Below are 14,310 nucleotides of genomic sequence, written 5' to 3'. Positions count from 1 at the left end.
GATGAGCAAAGGCACTGCTGAGAGTTGAACTCAGGATCTCCTGTTTACTAGACAGGCGCTTTAACCAACTAAGCCACAGCGCCCACATGCATGCAAATACAGTTATTGGTTATTGTGGCACAGCACTCTTTTTTCTTTGCATTTGCATTCTCAGTTTTTTAACATTTTTTTTTCAATAGTTTTTCAGGCCTACTTTTCCCTGCCTAAGAGTATACACATAGTCCACCTAAAAGGGAATGGAAAACTTTTAGGACAAAATTGTTGAAAAGAATGTTGTGCAACTTCCAAAATATGATAATGAAAGCTGTGGCAAAACCAATGAGTTTTGTGCCACAGAAGCCAGTCACTATTATATTTCATGTAGGTGCTGTGGCTTAGTAATTAAGTTTTATACAATGTTTCTTATTGTAGAAGCAGCAATTTTACTTGAAGAAGTTTTGGCTAGGCAAGTGCGGGTTAAGCTCCCATCCATGTTGAGCATAGCATCCCAAAAGACTTGTTAGTGACCTTTACCTATTGTCAGAGATGGAAGGTAGTACATCAAACCAAACTGATAAGAAAATGTCTTTGTTCAGATGTGGTGGAAACAGTGGGCATAGTGAATGCAAGTTTCCTGTGAGCAAATATGGGTGAAGCTCAAAGACGTGATCCCGAAAATCTGGGATGTAAACAGCAGGCAATGACTTGGTGATAATAAGATGAGCAAAGGCACTGCTTAGATTTGAAATCAGGATCTCCTGTTTACTAGACAGGCGCTTTAACCAACTAAGCCACAGCGCCCACATGCTGCAATACAGTTATTGGTTATTGTGGCACAGCACTCTTTTTTCTTTGCATTTGCATTCTCAGTTTTTTAACATTTTTTTTTCAATAGTTTTTCAGGCCTACTTTTCCCTGCCTAAGAGTATACACATAGTCCACCTAAAAGGGAATGGAAAACTTTTAGGACAAAATTGTTGAAAAGAATGTTGTGCAACTTCCAAAATATGATAATGAAAGCTGTGGCAAAACCAATGAGTTTTGTGCCACAGAAGCCAGTCACTATTATATTTCATGTAGGTGCTGTGGCTTAGTAATTAAGTTTTATACAATGTTTCTTATTGTAGAAGCAGCAATTTTACTTGAAGAAGTTTTGGCTAGGCAAGTGTGGGTTAAGCTCCCATCCATGTTGAGCATAGCATCCCAAAAGACTTGTTAGTGACCTTTACCTATTGTCAGAGATGGAAGGTAGTACATCAAACCAAACTGATAAGAAAATGTCTTTGTTCAGATGTGGTGGAAACAGTGGGCATAAGGAATGCAAGTTTCCTGTGAGCAAATATGGGTGAAGCTCAAAGACGTGATCCCGAAAATCTGGGATGTAAACAGCAGGCAATGACTTGGTGATAATAAGATGAGCAAAGGCACTGCTGAGAGTTGAACTCAGGATCTCCTGCTTACTAGACAGGCGCTTTAACCAACTAAGCCACAGCGCCCACATGCATGCAAATACAGTTATTGGTTATTGTGGCACAGCACTCTTTTTTCTTTGCATTTGCATTCTCAGTTTTTTAACATTTTTTTTTCAATAGTTTTTCAGGCCTACTTTTCCCTGCCTAAGAGTATACACATAGTCCACCTAAAAGGGAATGGAAAACTTTTAGGACAAAATTGTTGAAAAGAATGTTGTGCAACTTCCAAAATATGATAATGAAAGCTGTGGCAAAACCAATGAGTTTTGTGCCACAGAAGCCAGTCACTATTATATTTCATGTAGGTGCTGTGGCTTAGTAATTAAGTTTTATACAATGTTTCTTATTGTAGAAGCAGCAATTTTACTTGAAGAAGTTTTGGCTAGGCAAGTGTGGGTTAAGCTCCCATCCATGTTGAGCATAGCATCCCAAAAGACTTGTTAGTGACCTTTACCTATTGTCAGAGATGGAAGGTAGTACATCAAACCAAACTGATAAGAAAATGTCTTTGTTCAGATGTGGTGGAAACAGTGGGCATAAGGAATGCAAGTTTCCTGTGAGCAAATATGGGTGAAGCTCAAAGACGTGATCCCGAAAATCTGGGATGTAAACAGCAGGCAATGACTTGGTGATAATAAGATGAGCAAAGGCACTGCTGAGAGTTGAACTCAGGATCTCCTGTTTACTAGACAGGCGCTTTAACCAACTAAGCCACAGCGCCCACATGCATGCAAATACAGTTATTGGTTATTGTGGCACAGCACTCTTTTTTCTTTGCATTTGCATTCTCAGTTTTTTAACATTTTTTTTTCAATAGTTTTTCAGGCCTACTTTTCCCTGCCTAAGAGTATACACATAGTCCACCTAAAAGGGAATGGAAAACTTTTAGGACAAAATTGTTGAAAAGAATGTTGTGCAACTTCCAAAATATGATAATGAAAGCTGTGGCAAAACCAATGAGTTTTGTGCCACAGAAGCCAGTCACTATTATATTTCATGTAGGTGCTGTGGCTTAGTAATTAAGTTTTATACAATGTTTCTTATTGTAGAAGCAGCAATTTTACTTGAAGAAGTTTTGGCTAGGCAAGTGCGGGTTAAGCTCCCATCCATGTTGAGCATAGCATCCCAAAAGACTTGTTAGTGACCTTTACCTATTGTCAGAGATGGAAGGTAGTACATCAAACCAAACTGATAAGAAAATGTCTTTGTTCAGATGTGGTGGAAACAGTGGGCATAGGGAATGCAAGTTTCCTGTGAGCAAATATGGGTGAAGCTCTAAGACGTGATTCCGAAAATCTGGGATGTAAACAGCAGGCAATGACTTGGTGATAATAAGATGAGCAAAGGCGCTGCTGAGAGTTTAACTCAGGATCTCCTGTTTACTAGACAGGCGCTTTAACCAACTAAGCCACAGCACCCACATGCTGCAATACAGTTATTGGTTATTTTGGCACAGCACTCTTTTTTCTTTGCATTTGCATTCTCAGTTTTTTAACATTTTTTTTTCAATAGTTTTTCAGGCCTACTTTTCCCTGCCTAAGAGTATACACATAGTCCACCTAAAAGGGAATGGAAAACTTTTAGGACAAAATTGTTGAAAAGAATGTTGTGCAACTTCCAAAATATGATAATGAAAGCTGTGGCAAAACCAATGAGTTTTGTGCCACAGAAGCCAGTCACTATTATATTTCATGTAGGTGCTGTGGCTTAGTAATTAAGTTTTATACAATGTTTCTTATTGTAGAAGCAGCAATTTTACTTGAAGAAGTTTTGGCTAGGCAAGTGCGGGTTAAGCTCCCATCCATGTTGAGCATAGCATCCCAAAAGACTTGTTAGTGACCTTTACCTATTGTCAGAGATGGAAGGTAGTACATCAAACCAAACTGATAAGAAAATGTCTTTGTTCAGATGTGGTGGAAACAGTGGGCATAGGGAATGCAAGTTTCCTGTGAGCAAATATGGGTGAAGCTCTAAGACGTGATTCCGAAAATCTGGGATGTAAACAGCAGGCAATGACTTGGTGATAATAAGATGAGCAAAGGCGCTGCTGAGAGTTTAACTCAGGATCTCCTGTTTACTAGACAGGCGCTTTAACCAACTAAGCCACAGCACCCACATGCTGCAATACAGTTATTGGTTATTTTGGCACAGCACTCTTTTTTCTTTGCATTTGCATTCTCAGTTTTTTAACATTTTTTTGTTCAATAGTTTTTCAGGCCTACTTTTCCCTGCCTAAGAGTATACACATAGTCCACCTAAAAGGGAATGGAAAACTTTTAGGACAAAATTGTTGAAAAGAATGTTGTGCAACTTCCAAAATATGATAATGAAAGCTGTGGCAAAACCAATGAGTTTTGTGCCACAGAAGCCAGTCACTATTATATTTCATGTAGGTGCTGTGGCTTAGTAATTAAGTTTTATACAATGTTTCTTATTGTAGAAGCAGCAATTTTACTTGAAGAAGTTTTGGCTAGGCAAGTGCGGGTTAAGCTCCCATCCATGTTGAGCATGGCATCCCAAAAGACTTGTTAGTGACCTTTACCTATTGTCAGAGATGGAAGGTAGTACATCAAACCAAACTGATAAGAAAATGTCTTTGTTCAGATGTGGTGGAAACAGTGGGCATAGGGAATGCAAGTTTCCTGTGAGCAAATATGGGTGAAGCTCAAAGACGTGATCCCGAAAATCTGGGATGTAAACAGCAGGCAATGACTTGGTGATAATAAGATGAGCAAAGGCACTGCTGAGAGTTGAACTCAGGATCTCCTGTTTACTAGACAGGCGCTTTAACCAACTAAGCCACAGCGCCCACATGCTGCTATACAGTTATTGGTTATTGTGGCACAGCACTCTTTTTTCTTTGCATTTGCATTCTCAGTTTTTTAACATTTTTTTTTCAATAGTTTTTCAGGCCTACTTTTCCCTGCCTAAGAGTATACACATAGTCCACCTAAAAGGGAATGGAAAACTTTTAGGACAAAATTGTTGAAAAGAATGTTGTGCAACTTCCAAAATATGATAATGAAAGCTGTGGCAAAACCAATGAGTTTTGTGCCACAGAAGCCAGTCACTATTATATTTCATGTAGGTGCTGTGGCTTAGTAATTAAGTTTTATACAATGTTTCTTATTGTAGAAGCAGCAATTTTACTTGAAGAAGTTTTGGCTAGGCAAGTGTGGGTTAAGCTCCCATCCATGTTGAGCATAGCATCCCAAAAGACTTGTTAGTGACCTTTACCTATTGTCAGAGATGGAAGGTAGTACATCAAACCAAACTGATAAGAAAATGTCTTTGTTCAGATGTGGTGGAAACAGTGGGCATAAGGAATGCAAGTTTCCTGTGAGCAAATATGGGTGAAGCTCAAAGACGTGATCCCGAAAATCTGGGATGTAAACAGCAGGCAATGACTTGGTGATAATAAGATGAGCAAAGGCACTGCTGAGAGTTGAACTCAGGATCTCCTGTTTACTAGACAGGCGCTTTAACCAACTAAGCCACAGCACCCACTTGCATGCAAATACAGTTATTGGTTATTGTGGCACAGCACTCTTTTTTCTTTGCATTTGCATTCTCAGTTTTTTAACATTTTTTTTTCAATAGTTTTTCAGGCCTACTTTTCCCTGCCTAAGAGTATACACATAGTCCACCTAAAAGGGAATGGAAAACTTTTAGGACAAAATTGTTGAAAAGAATGTTGTGCAACTTCCAAAATATGATAATGAAAGCTGTGGCAAAACCAATGAGTTTTGTGCCACAGAAGCCAGTCACTATTATATTTCATGTAGGTGCTGTGGCTTAGTAATTAAGTTTTATACAATGTTTCTTATTGTAGAAGCAGCAATTTTACTTGAAGAAGTTTTGGCTAGGCAAGTGCGGGTTAAGCTCCCATCCATGTTGAGCATAGCATCCCAAAAGACTTGTTAGTGACCTTTACCTATTGTCAGAGATGGAAGGTAGTACATCAAACCAAACTGATAAGAAAATGTCTTTGTTCAGATGTGGTGGAAACAGTGGGCATAAGGAATGCAAGTTTCCTGTGAGCAAATATGGGTGAAGCTCAAAGACGTGATCCCGAAAATCTGGGATGTAAACAGCAGGCAATGACTTGGTGATAATAAGATGAGCAAAGGCACTGCTGAGAGTTGAACTCAGGATCTCCTGTTTACTAGACAGGCGCTTTAACCAACTAAGCCACAGCGCCCACATGCTGCTATACAGTTATTGGTTATTGTGGCACAGCACTCTTTTTTCTTTGCATTTGCATTCTCAGTTTTTTAACATTTTTTTTTCAATAGTTTTTCAGGCCTACTTTTCCCTGCCTAAGAGTATACACATAGTCCACCTAAAAGGGATTGGAAAACTTTTAGGACAAAATTGTTGAAAAGAATGTTGTGCAACTTCCAAAATATGATAATGAAAGCTGTGGCAAAACCAATGAGTTTTGTGCCACAGAAGCCAGTCACTATTATATTTCATGTAGGTGCTGTGGCTTAGTAATTAAGTTTTATACAATGTTTCTTATTGTAGAAGCAGCAATTTTACTTGAAGAAGTTTTGGCTAGGCAAGTGCGGGTTAAGCTCCCATCCATGTTGAGCATAGCATCCCAAAAGACTTGTTAGTGACCTTTACCTATTGTCAGAGATGGAAGGTAGTACATCAAACCAAACTGATAAGAAAATGTCTTTGTTCAGATGTGGTGGAAACAGTGGGCATAGCGAATGCAAGTTTCCGTTGAGCAAATATGGGTGAAGCTCAAAGACGTGATCCCGAAAATCTGGGATGTAAACAGCAGGCAATGACTTGGTGATAATAAGATGAGCAAAGGCACTGCTGAGAGTTGAACTCAGGATCTCCTGTTTACTAGACAGGCGCTTTAACCAACTAAGCCACAGCACCCACATGCATGCAAATACAGTTATTGGTTATTGTGGCACAGCACTCTTTTTTCTTTGCATTTGCATTCTCAGTTTTTTAACATTTTTTTTTCAATAGTTTTTCAGGCCTACTTTTCCCTGCCTAAGAGTATACACATAGTCCACCTAAAAGGGAATGGAAAACTTTTAGGACAAAATTGTTGAAAAGAATGTTGTGCAACTTCCAAAATATGATAATGAAAGCTGTGGCAAAACCAATGAGTTTTGTGCCACAGAAGCCAGTCACTATTATATTTCATGTAGGTGCTGTGGCTTAGTAATTAAGTTTTATACAATGTTTCTTATTGTAGAAGCAGCAATTTTACTTGAAGAAGTTTTGGCTAGGCAAGTGTGGGTTAAGCTCCCATCCATGTTGAGCATAGCATCCCAAAAGACTTGTTAGTGACCTTTACCTATTGTCAGAGATGGAAGGTAGTACATCAAACCAAACTGATAAGAAAATGTCTTTGTTCAGATGTGGTGGAAACAGTGGGCATAAGGAATGCAAGTTTCCTGTGAGCAAATATGGGTGAAGCTCAAAGACGTGATCCCGAAAATCTGGGATGTAAACAGCAGGCAATGACTTGGTGATAATAAGATGAGCAAAGGCACTGCTGAGAGTTGAACTCAGGATCTCCTGTTTACTAGACAGGCGCTTTAACCAACTAAGCCACAGCGCCCACATGCATGCAAATACAGTTATTGGTTATTGTGGCACAGCACTCTTTTTTCTTTGCATTTGCATTCTCAGTTTTTTAACATTTTTTTTTCAATAGTTTTTCAGGCCTACTTTTCCCTGCCTAAGAGTATACACATAGTCCACCTAAAAGGGAATGGAAAACTTTTAGGACAAAATTGTTGAAAAGAATGTTGTGCAACTTCCAAAATATGATAATGAAAGCTGTGGCAAAACCAATGAGTTTTGTGCCACAGAAGCCAGTCACTATTATATTTCATGTAGGTGCTGTGGCTTAGTAATTAAGTTTTATACAATGTTTCTTATTGTAGAAGCAGCAATTTTACTTGAAGAAGTTTTGGCTAGGCAAGTGTGGGTTAAGCTCCCATCCATGTTGAGCATAGCATCCCAAAAGACTTGTTAGTGACCTTTACCTATTGTCAGAGATGGAAGGTAGTACATCAAACCAAACTGATAAGAAAATGTCTTTGTTCAGATGTGGTGGAAACAGTGGGCATAAGGAATGCAAGTTTCCTGTGAGCAAATATGGGTGAAGCTCAAAGACGTGATCCCGAAAATCTGGGATGTAAACAGCAGGCAATGACTTGGTGATAATAAGATGAGCAAAGGCACTGCTGAGAGTTGAACTCAGGATCTCCTGTTTACTAGACAGGCGCTTTAACCAACTAAGCCACAGCGCCCACATGCATGCAAATACAGTTATTGGTTATTGTGGCACAGCACTCTTTTTTCTTTGCATTTGCATTCTCAGTTTTTTAACTTTTTTTTTTCAATAGTTTTTCAGGCCTACTTTTCCCTGCCTAAGAGTATACACATAGTCCACCTAAAAGGGAATGGAAAACTTTTAGGACAAAATTGTTGAAAAGAATGTTGTGCAACTTCCAAAATATGATAATGAAAGCTGTGGCAAAACCAATGAGTTTTGTGCCACAGAAGCCAGTCACTATTATATTTCATGTAGGTGCTGTGGCTTAGTAATTAAGTTTTATACAATGTTTCTTATTGTAGAAGCAGCAATTTTACTTGAAGAAGTTTTGGCTAGGCAAGTGCGGGTTAAGCTCCCATCCATGTTGAGCATAGCATCCCAAAAGACTTGTTAGTGACCTTTACCTATTGTCAGAGATGGAAGGTAGTACATCAAACCAAACTGATAAGAAAATGTCTTTGTTCAGATGTGGTGGAAACAGTGGGCATAGTGAATGCAAGTTTCCTGTGAGCAAATATGGGTGAAGCTCAAAGACGTGATCCCGAAAATCTGGGATGTAAACAGCAGGCAATGACTTGGTGATAATAAGATGAGCAAAGGCACTGCTTAGATTTGAACTCAGGATCTCCTGTTTACTAGACAGGCGCTTTAACCAACTAAGCCACAGCGCCCACATGCTGCAATACAGTTATTGGTTATTGTGGCACAGCACTCTTTTTTCTTTGCATTTGCATTCTCAGTTTTTTAACATTTTTTTTTCAATAGTTTTTCAGGCCTACTTTTCCCTGCCTAAGAGTATACACATAGTCCACCTAAAAGGGAATGGAAAACTTTTAGGACAAAATTGTTGAAAAGAATGTTGTGCAACTTCCAAAATATGATAATGAAAGCTGTGGCAAAACCAATGAGTTTTGTGCCACAGAAGCCAGTCACTATTATATTTCATGTAGGTGCTGTGGCTTAGTAATTAAGTTTTATACAATGTTTCTTATTGTAGAAGCAGCAATTTTACTTGAAGAAGTTTTGGCTAGGCAAGTGTGGGTTAAGCTCCCATCCATGTTGAGCATAGCATCCCAAAAGACTTGTTAGTGACCTTTACCTATTGTCAGAGATGGAAGGTAGTACATCAAACCAAACTGATAAGAAAATGTCTTTGTTCAGATGTGGTGGAAACAGTGGGCATAAGGAATGCAAGTTTCCTGTGAGCAAATATGGGTGAAGCTCAAAGACGTGATCCCGAAAATCTGGGATGTAAACAGCAGGCAATGACTTGGTGATAATAAGATGAGCAAAGGCACTGCTGAGAGTTGAACTCAGGATCTCCTGCTTACTAGACAGGCGCTTTAACCAACTAAGCCACAGCGCCCACATGCATGCAAATACAGTTATTGGTTATTGTGGCACAGCACTCTTTTTTCTTTGCATTTGCATTCTCAGTTTTTTAACATTTTTTTTTCAATAGTTTTTCAGGCCTACTTTTCCCTGCCTAAGAGTATACACATAGTCCACCTAAAAGGGAATGGAAAACTTTTAGGACAAAATTGTTGAAAAGAATGTTGTGCAACTTCCAAAATATGATAATGAAAGCTGTGGCAAAACCAATGAGTTTTGTGCCACAGAAGCCAGTCACTATTATATTTCATGTAGGTGCTGTGGCTTAGTAATTAAGTTTTATACAATGTTTCTTATTGTAGAAGCAGCAATTTTACTTGAAGAAGTTTTGGCTAGGCAAGTGTGGGTTAAGCTCCCATCCATGTTGAGCATAGCATCCCAAAAGACTTGTTAGTGACCTTTACCTATTGTCAGAGATGGAAGGTAGTACATCAAACCAAACTGATAAGAAAATGTCTTTGTTCAGATGTGGTGGAAACAGTGGGCATAAGGAATGCAAGTTTCCTGTGAGCAAATATGGGTGAAGCTCAAAGACGTGATCCCGAAAATCTGGGATGTAAACAGCAGGCAATGACTTGGTGATAATAAGATGAGCAAAGGCACTGCTGAGAGTTGAACTCAGGATCTCCTGTTTACTAGACAGGCGCTTTAACCAACTAAGCCACAGCGCCCACATGCATACAAATACAGTTATTGGTTATTGTGGCACAGCACTCTTTTTTCTTTGCATTTGCATTCTCAGTTTTTTAACATTTTTTTTTCAATAGTTTTTCAGGCCTACTTTTCCCTGCCTAAGAGTATACACATAGTCCACCTAAAAGGGAATGGAAAACTTTTAGGACAAAATTGTTGAAAAGAATGTTGTGCAACTTCCAAAATATGATAATGAAAGCTGTGGCAAAACCAATGAGTTTTGTGCCACAGAAGCCAGTCACTATTATATTTCATGTAGGTGCTGTGGCTTAGTAATTAAGTTTTATACAATGTTTCTTATTGTAGAAGCAGCAATTTTACTTGAAGAAGTTTTGGCTAGGCAAGTGCGGGTTAAGCTCCCATCCATGTTGAGCATAGCATCCCAAAAGACTTGTTAGTGACCTTTACCTATTGTCAGAGATGGAAGGTAGTACATCAAACCAAACTGATAAGAAAATGTCTTTGTTCAGATGTGGTGGAAACAGTGGGCATAGTGAATGCAAGTTTCCTGTGAGCAAATATGGGTGAAGCTCAAAGACGTGATCCCGAAAATCTGGGATGTAAACAGCAGGCAATGACTTGGTGATAATAAGATGAGCAAAGGCACTGCTTAGAGTTGAACTCAGGATCTCCTGTTTACTAGACAGGCGCTTTAACCAACTAAGCCACAGCGCCCACATGCTGCAATACAGTTATTGGTTATTGTGGCACAGCACTCTTTTTTCTTTGCATTTGCATTCTCAGTTTTTTAACATTTTTTTTTCAATAGTTTTTCAGGCCTACTTTTCCCTGCCTAAGAGTATACACATAGTCCACCTAAAAGGGAATGGAAAACTTTTAGGACAAAATTGTTGAAAAGAATGTTGTGCAACTTCCAAAATATGATAATGAAAGCTGTGGCAAAACCAATGAGTTTTGTGCCACAGAAGCCAGTCACTATTATATTTCATGTAGGTGCTGTGGCTTAGTAATTAAGTTTTATACAATGTTTCTTATTGTAGAAGCAGCAATTTTACTTGAAGAAGTTTTGGCTAGGCAAGTGCGGGTTAAGCTCCCATCCATGTTGAGCATAGCATCCCAAAAGACTTGTTAGTGACCTTTACCTATTGTCAGAGATGGAAGGTAGTACATCAAACCAAACTGATAAGAAAATGTCTTTGTTCAGATGTGGTGGAAACAGTGGGCATAGTGAATGCAAGTTTCCTGTGAGCAAATATGGGTGAAGCTCAAAGACGTGATCCCGAAAATCTGGGATGTAAACAGCAGGCAATGACTTGGTGATAATAAGATGAGCAAAGGCACTGCTTAGATTTGAACTCAGGATCTCCTGTTTACTAGACAGGCGCTTTAACCAACTAAGCCACAGCGCCCACATGCTGCAATACAGTTATTGGTTATTGTGGCACAGCACTCTTTTTTCTTTGCATTTGCATTCTCAGTTTTTTAACATTTTTTTTTTTTAATAGTTTTTCAGGCCTACTTTTCCCTGCCTAAGAGTATACACATAGTCCACCTAAAAGGGAATGGAAAACTTTTAGGACAAAATTGTTGAAAAGAATGTTGTGCAACTTCCAAAATATGATAATGAAAGCTGTGGCAAAACCAATGAGTTTTGTGCCACAGAAGCCAGTCACTATTATATTTCATGTAGGTGCTGTGGCTTAGTAATTAAGTTTTATACAATGTTTCTTATTGTAGAAGCAGCAATTTTACTTGAAGAAGTTTTGGCTAGGCAAGTGTGGGTTAAGCTCCCATCCATGTTGAGCATAGCATCCCAAAAGACTTGTTAGTGACCTTTACCTATTGTCAGAGATGGAAGGTAGTACATCAAACCAAACTGATAAGAAAATGTCTTTGTTCAGATGTGGTGGAAACAGTGGGCATAAGGAATGCAAGTTTCCTGTGAGCAAATATGGGTGAAGCTCAAAGACGTGATCCCGAAAATCTGGGATGTAAACAGCAGGCAATGACTTGGTGATAATAAGATGAGCAAAGGCACTGCTGAGAGTTGAACTCAGGATCTCCTGCTTACTAGACAGGCGCTTTAACCAACTAAGCCACAGCGCCCACATGCATGCAAATACAGTTATTGGTTATTGTGGCACAGCACTCTTTTTTCTTTGCATTTGCATTCTCAGTTTTTTAACATTTTTTTTTCAATAGTTTTTCAGGCCTACTTTTCCCTGCCTAAGAGTATACACATAGTCCACCTAAAAGGGAATGGAAAACTTTTAGGACAAAATTGTTGAAAAGAATGTTGTGCAACTTCCAAAATATGATAATGAAAGCTGTGGCAAAACCAATGAGTTTTGTGCCACAGAAGCCAGTCACTATTATATTTCATGTAGGTGCTGTGGCTTAGTAATTAAGTTTTATACAATGTTTCTTATTGTAGAAGCAGCAATTTTACTTGAAGAAGTTTTGGCTAGGCAAGTGTGGGTTAAGCTCCCATCCATTTTAAGCATAGCATCCCAAAAGACTTGTTAGTGACCTTTACCTATTGTCAGAGATGGAAGGTAGTACATCAAACCAAACTGATAAGAAAATGTCTTTGTTCAGATGTGGTGGAAACAGTGGGCATAGGGAATGCAAGTTTCCTGTGAGCAAATATGGGTGAAGCTCAAAGACGTGATCCCGAAAATCTGGGATGTAAACAGCAGGCAATGACTTGGTGATAATAAGATGAGCAAAGGCACTGCTGAGAGTTGAACTCAGGATCTCCTGTTTACTAGACAGGCGCTTTAACCAACTAAGCCACAGCGCCCACATGCTGCAATACAGTTATTGGTTATTGTGGCACAGCACTCTTTTTTCTTTGCATTTGCATTCTCAGTTTTTTAACATTTTTTTTTCAATAGTTTTTCAGGCCTACTTTTCCCTGCCTAAGAGTATACACATAGTCCACCTAAAAGGGAATGGAAAACTTTTAGGACAAAATTGTTGAAAAGAATGTTGTGCAACTTCCAAAATATGATAATGAAAGCTGTGGCAAAACCAATGAGTTTTGTGCCACAGAAGCCAGTCACTATTATATTTCATGTAGGTGCTGTGGCTTAGTAATTAAGTTTTATACAATATTTCTTATTGTAGAAGCAGCAATTTTACTTGAAGAAGTTTTGGCTAGGCAAGTGCGGGTTAAGCTCCCATCCATGTTGAGCATAGCATCCCAAAAGACTTGTTAGTGACCTTTACCTATTGTCAGAGATGGAAGGTAGTACATCAAACCAAACTGATAAGAAAATGTCTTTGTTCAGATGTGGTGGAAACAGTGGGCATAGCGAATGCAAGTTTCCTGTGAGCAAATATGGGTGAAGCTCAAAGACGTGATCCCGAAAATCTGGGATGTAAACAGCAGGCAATGACTTGGTGATAATAAGATGAGCAAAGGCACTGCTGAGAGTTGAACTCAGGATCTCCTGTTTACTAGACAGGCGCTTTAACCAACTAAGCCACAGCGCCCACATGCATGCAAATACAGTTATTGGTTATTGTGGCACAGCACTCTTTTTTCTTTGCATTTGCATTCTCAGTTTTTTAACATTTTTTTTTCAATAGTTTTTCAGGCCTACTTTTCCCTGCCTAAGAGTATACACATAGTCCACCTAAAAGGGAATGGAAAACTTTTAGGACAAAATTGTTGAAAAGAATGTTGTGCAACTTCCAAAATATGATAATGAAAGCTGTGGCAAAACCAATGAGTTTTGTGCCACAGAAGCCAGTCACTATTATATTTCATGTAGGTGCTGTGGCTTAGTAATTAAGATTTATACAATGTTTCTTATTGTAGAAGCAGCAATTTTACTTGAAGAAGTTTTGGCTAGGCAAGTGCGTGTTAAGCTCCCATCCATGTTGAGCATAGCATCCCAAAAGACTTGTTAGTGACCTTTACCTATTGTCAGAGATGGAAGGTAGTACATCAAACCAAACTGATAAGAAAATGTCTTTGTTCAGATGTGGTGGAAACAGTGGGCATAGCGAATGCAAGTTTCCTGTGAGCAAATATGGGTGAAGCTCAAAGACGTGATCCCGAAAATCTGGGATGTAAACAGCAGGCAATGACTTGGTGATAATAAGATGAGCAAAGGCACTGCTGAGAGTTGAACTCAAGATCTCCTGTTTACTAGACAGGCACTTTAACCAACTAAGCCACAGCGCCCACATGCATGCAAATACAGTTATTGGTTATTGTGGCACAGCACTCTTTTTTCTTTGCATTTGCATTCTCAGTTTTTTAACATTTTTTTTTCAATAGTTTTTGCAGGCCTACTTTTCCCTGCCTAAGAGTATACACATAGTCCACCTAAAAGGGAATGGAAAACTTTTAGGACAAAATTGTTGAAAAGAATGTTGTGCAACTTCCAAAATATGATAATGAAAGCTGTGGCAAAACCAATGAGTTTTGTGCCACAGAAGCCAGTCACTATTATATTTCATGTAGGTGCTGTGGCTTAGTAATTA

General features: G+C 38.9%; 18 non-coding genes across 18 annotated transcripts; all 18 read right to left on the bottom strand.

The window, feature by feature from the left end:
- Positions 1 to 9: 9 nt before the first annotated feature.
- TRNAT-AGU (transfer RNA threonine (anticodon AGU)) lies at positions 10 to 83 on the bottom strand. The gene has a single exon. It is a non-coding gene; the product is annotated as a tRNA-Thr (tRNA).
- A 1,318-nt stretch (positions 84 to 1,401) lies between these two features.
- TRNAT-AGU (transfer RNA threonine (anticodon AGU)) lies at positions 1,402 to 1,475 on the bottom strand. The gene has a single exon. It is a non-coding gene; the product is annotated as a tRNA-Thr (tRNA).
- A 623-nt stretch (positions 1,476 to 2,098) lies between these two features.
- Positions 2,099 to 2,172, bottom strand: TRNAT-AGU (transfer RNA threonine (anticodon AGU)). Its single transcript has one exon. It is a non-coding gene; the product is annotated as a tRNA-Thr (tRNA).
- A 623-nt stretch (positions 2,173 to 2,795) lies between these two features.
- Positions 2,796 to 2,869, bottom strand: TRNAT-AGU (transfer RNA threonine (anticodon AGU)). The gene has a single exon. It is a non-coding gene; the product is annotated as a tRNA-Thr (tRNA).
- A 621-nt stretch (positions 2,870 to 3,490) lies between these two features.
- Positions 3,491 to 3,564, bottom strand: TRNAT-AGU (transfer RNA threonine (anticodon AGU)). The gene has a single exon. It is a non-coding gene; the product is annotated as a tRNA-Thr (tRNA).
- Positions 3,565 to 4,186: 622 nt separating this feature from the next.
- TRNAT-AGU (transfer RNA threonine (anticodon AGU)) lies at positions 4,187 to 4,260 on the bottom strand. Its single transcript has one exon. It is a non-coding gene; the product is annotated as a tRNA-Thr (tRNA).
- A 621-nt stretch (positions 4,261 to 4,881) lies between these two features.
- On the bottom strand, positions 4,882 to 4,955 carry TRNAT-AGU (transfer RNA threonine (anticodon AGU)). Its single transcript has one exon. It is a non-coding gene; the product is annotated as a tRNA-Thr (tRNA).
- Positions 4,956 to 5,578: 623 nt separating this feature from the next.
- TRNAT-AGU (transfer RNA threonine (anticodon AGU)) lies at positions 5,579 to 5,652 on the bottom strand. Its single transcript has one exon. It is a non-coding gene; the product is annotated as a tRNA-Thr (tRNA).
- Positions 5,653 to 6,273: 621 nt separating this feature from the next.
- Positions 6,274 to 6,347, bottom strand: TRNAT-AGU (transfer RNA threonine (anticodon AGU)). The gene has a single exon. It is a non-coding gene; the product is annotated as a tRNA-Thr (tRNA).
- A 623-nt stretch (positions 6,348 to 6,970) lies between these two features.
- On the bottom strand, positions 6,971 to 7,044 carry TRNAT-AGU (transfer RNA threonine (anticodon AGU)). Its single transcript has one exon. It is a non-coding gene; the product is annotated as a tRNA-Thr (tRNA).
- A 623-nt stretch (positions 7,045 to 7,667) lies between these two features.
- Positions 7,668 to 7,741, bottom strand: TRNAT-AGU (transfer RNA threonine (anticodon AGU)). The gene has a single exon. It is a non-coding gene; the product is annotated as a tRNA-Thr (tRNA).
- A 623-nt stretch (positions 7,742 to 8,364) lies between these two features.
- Positions 8,365 to 8,438, bottom strand: TRNAT-AGU (transfer RNA threonine (anticodon AGU)). The gene has a single exon. It is a non-coding gene; the product is annotated as a tRNA-Thr (tRNA).
- Positions 8,439 to 9,059: 621 nt separating this feature from the next.
- Positions 9,060 to 9,133, bottom strand: TRNAT-AGU (transfer RNA threonine (anticodon AGU)). Its single transcript has one exon. It is a non-coding gene; the product is annotated as a tRNA-Thr (tRNA).
- Positions 9,134 to 9,756: 623 nt separating this feature from the next.
- TRNAT-AGU (transfer RNA threonine (anticodon AGU)) lies at positions 9,757 to 9,830 on the bottom strand. The gene has a single exon. It is a non-coding gene; the product is annotated as a tRNA-Thr (tRNA).
- Positions 9,831 to 11,148: 1,318 nt separating this feature from the next.
- TRNAT-AGU (transfer RNA threonine (anticodon AGU)) lies at positions 11,149 to 11,222 on the bottom strand. Its single transcript has one exon. It is a non-coding gene; the product is annotated as a tRNA-Thr (tRNA).
- A 623-nt stretch (positions 11,223 to 11,845) lies between these two features.
- Positions 11,846 to 11,919, bottom strand: TRNAT-AGU (transfer RNA threonine (anticodon AGU)). The gene has a single exon. It is a non-coding gene; the product is annotated as a tRNA-Thr (tRNA).
- A 623-nt stretch (positions 11,920 to 12,542) lies between these two features.
- TRNAT-AGU (transfer RNA threonine (anticodon AGU)) lies at positions 12,543 to 12,616 on the bottom strand. The gene has a single exon. It is a non-coding gene; the product is annotated as a tRNA-Thr (tRNA).
- Positions 12,617 to 13,237: 621 nt separating this feature from the next.
- Positions 13,238 to 13,311, bottom strand: TRNAT-AGU (transfer RNA threonine (anticodon AGU)). Its single transcript has one exon. It is a non-coding gene; the product is annotated as a tRNA-Thr (tRNA).
- Positions 13,312 to 14,310: the final 999 nt, after the last annotated feature.

The sequence above is a fragment of the Hyperolius riggenbachi genome, chromosome 11 (genome assembly GCF_040937935.1).
Source record: "Hyperolius riggenbachi isolate aHypRig1 chromosome 11, aHypRig1.pri, whole genome shotgun sequence".
NCBI lineage: Eukaryota > Metazoa > Chordata > Amphibia > Anura > Hyperoliidae > Hyperolius > Hyperolius riggenbachi.
This window is presented reverse-complemented; position numbering and strand designations above follow the sequence as displayed.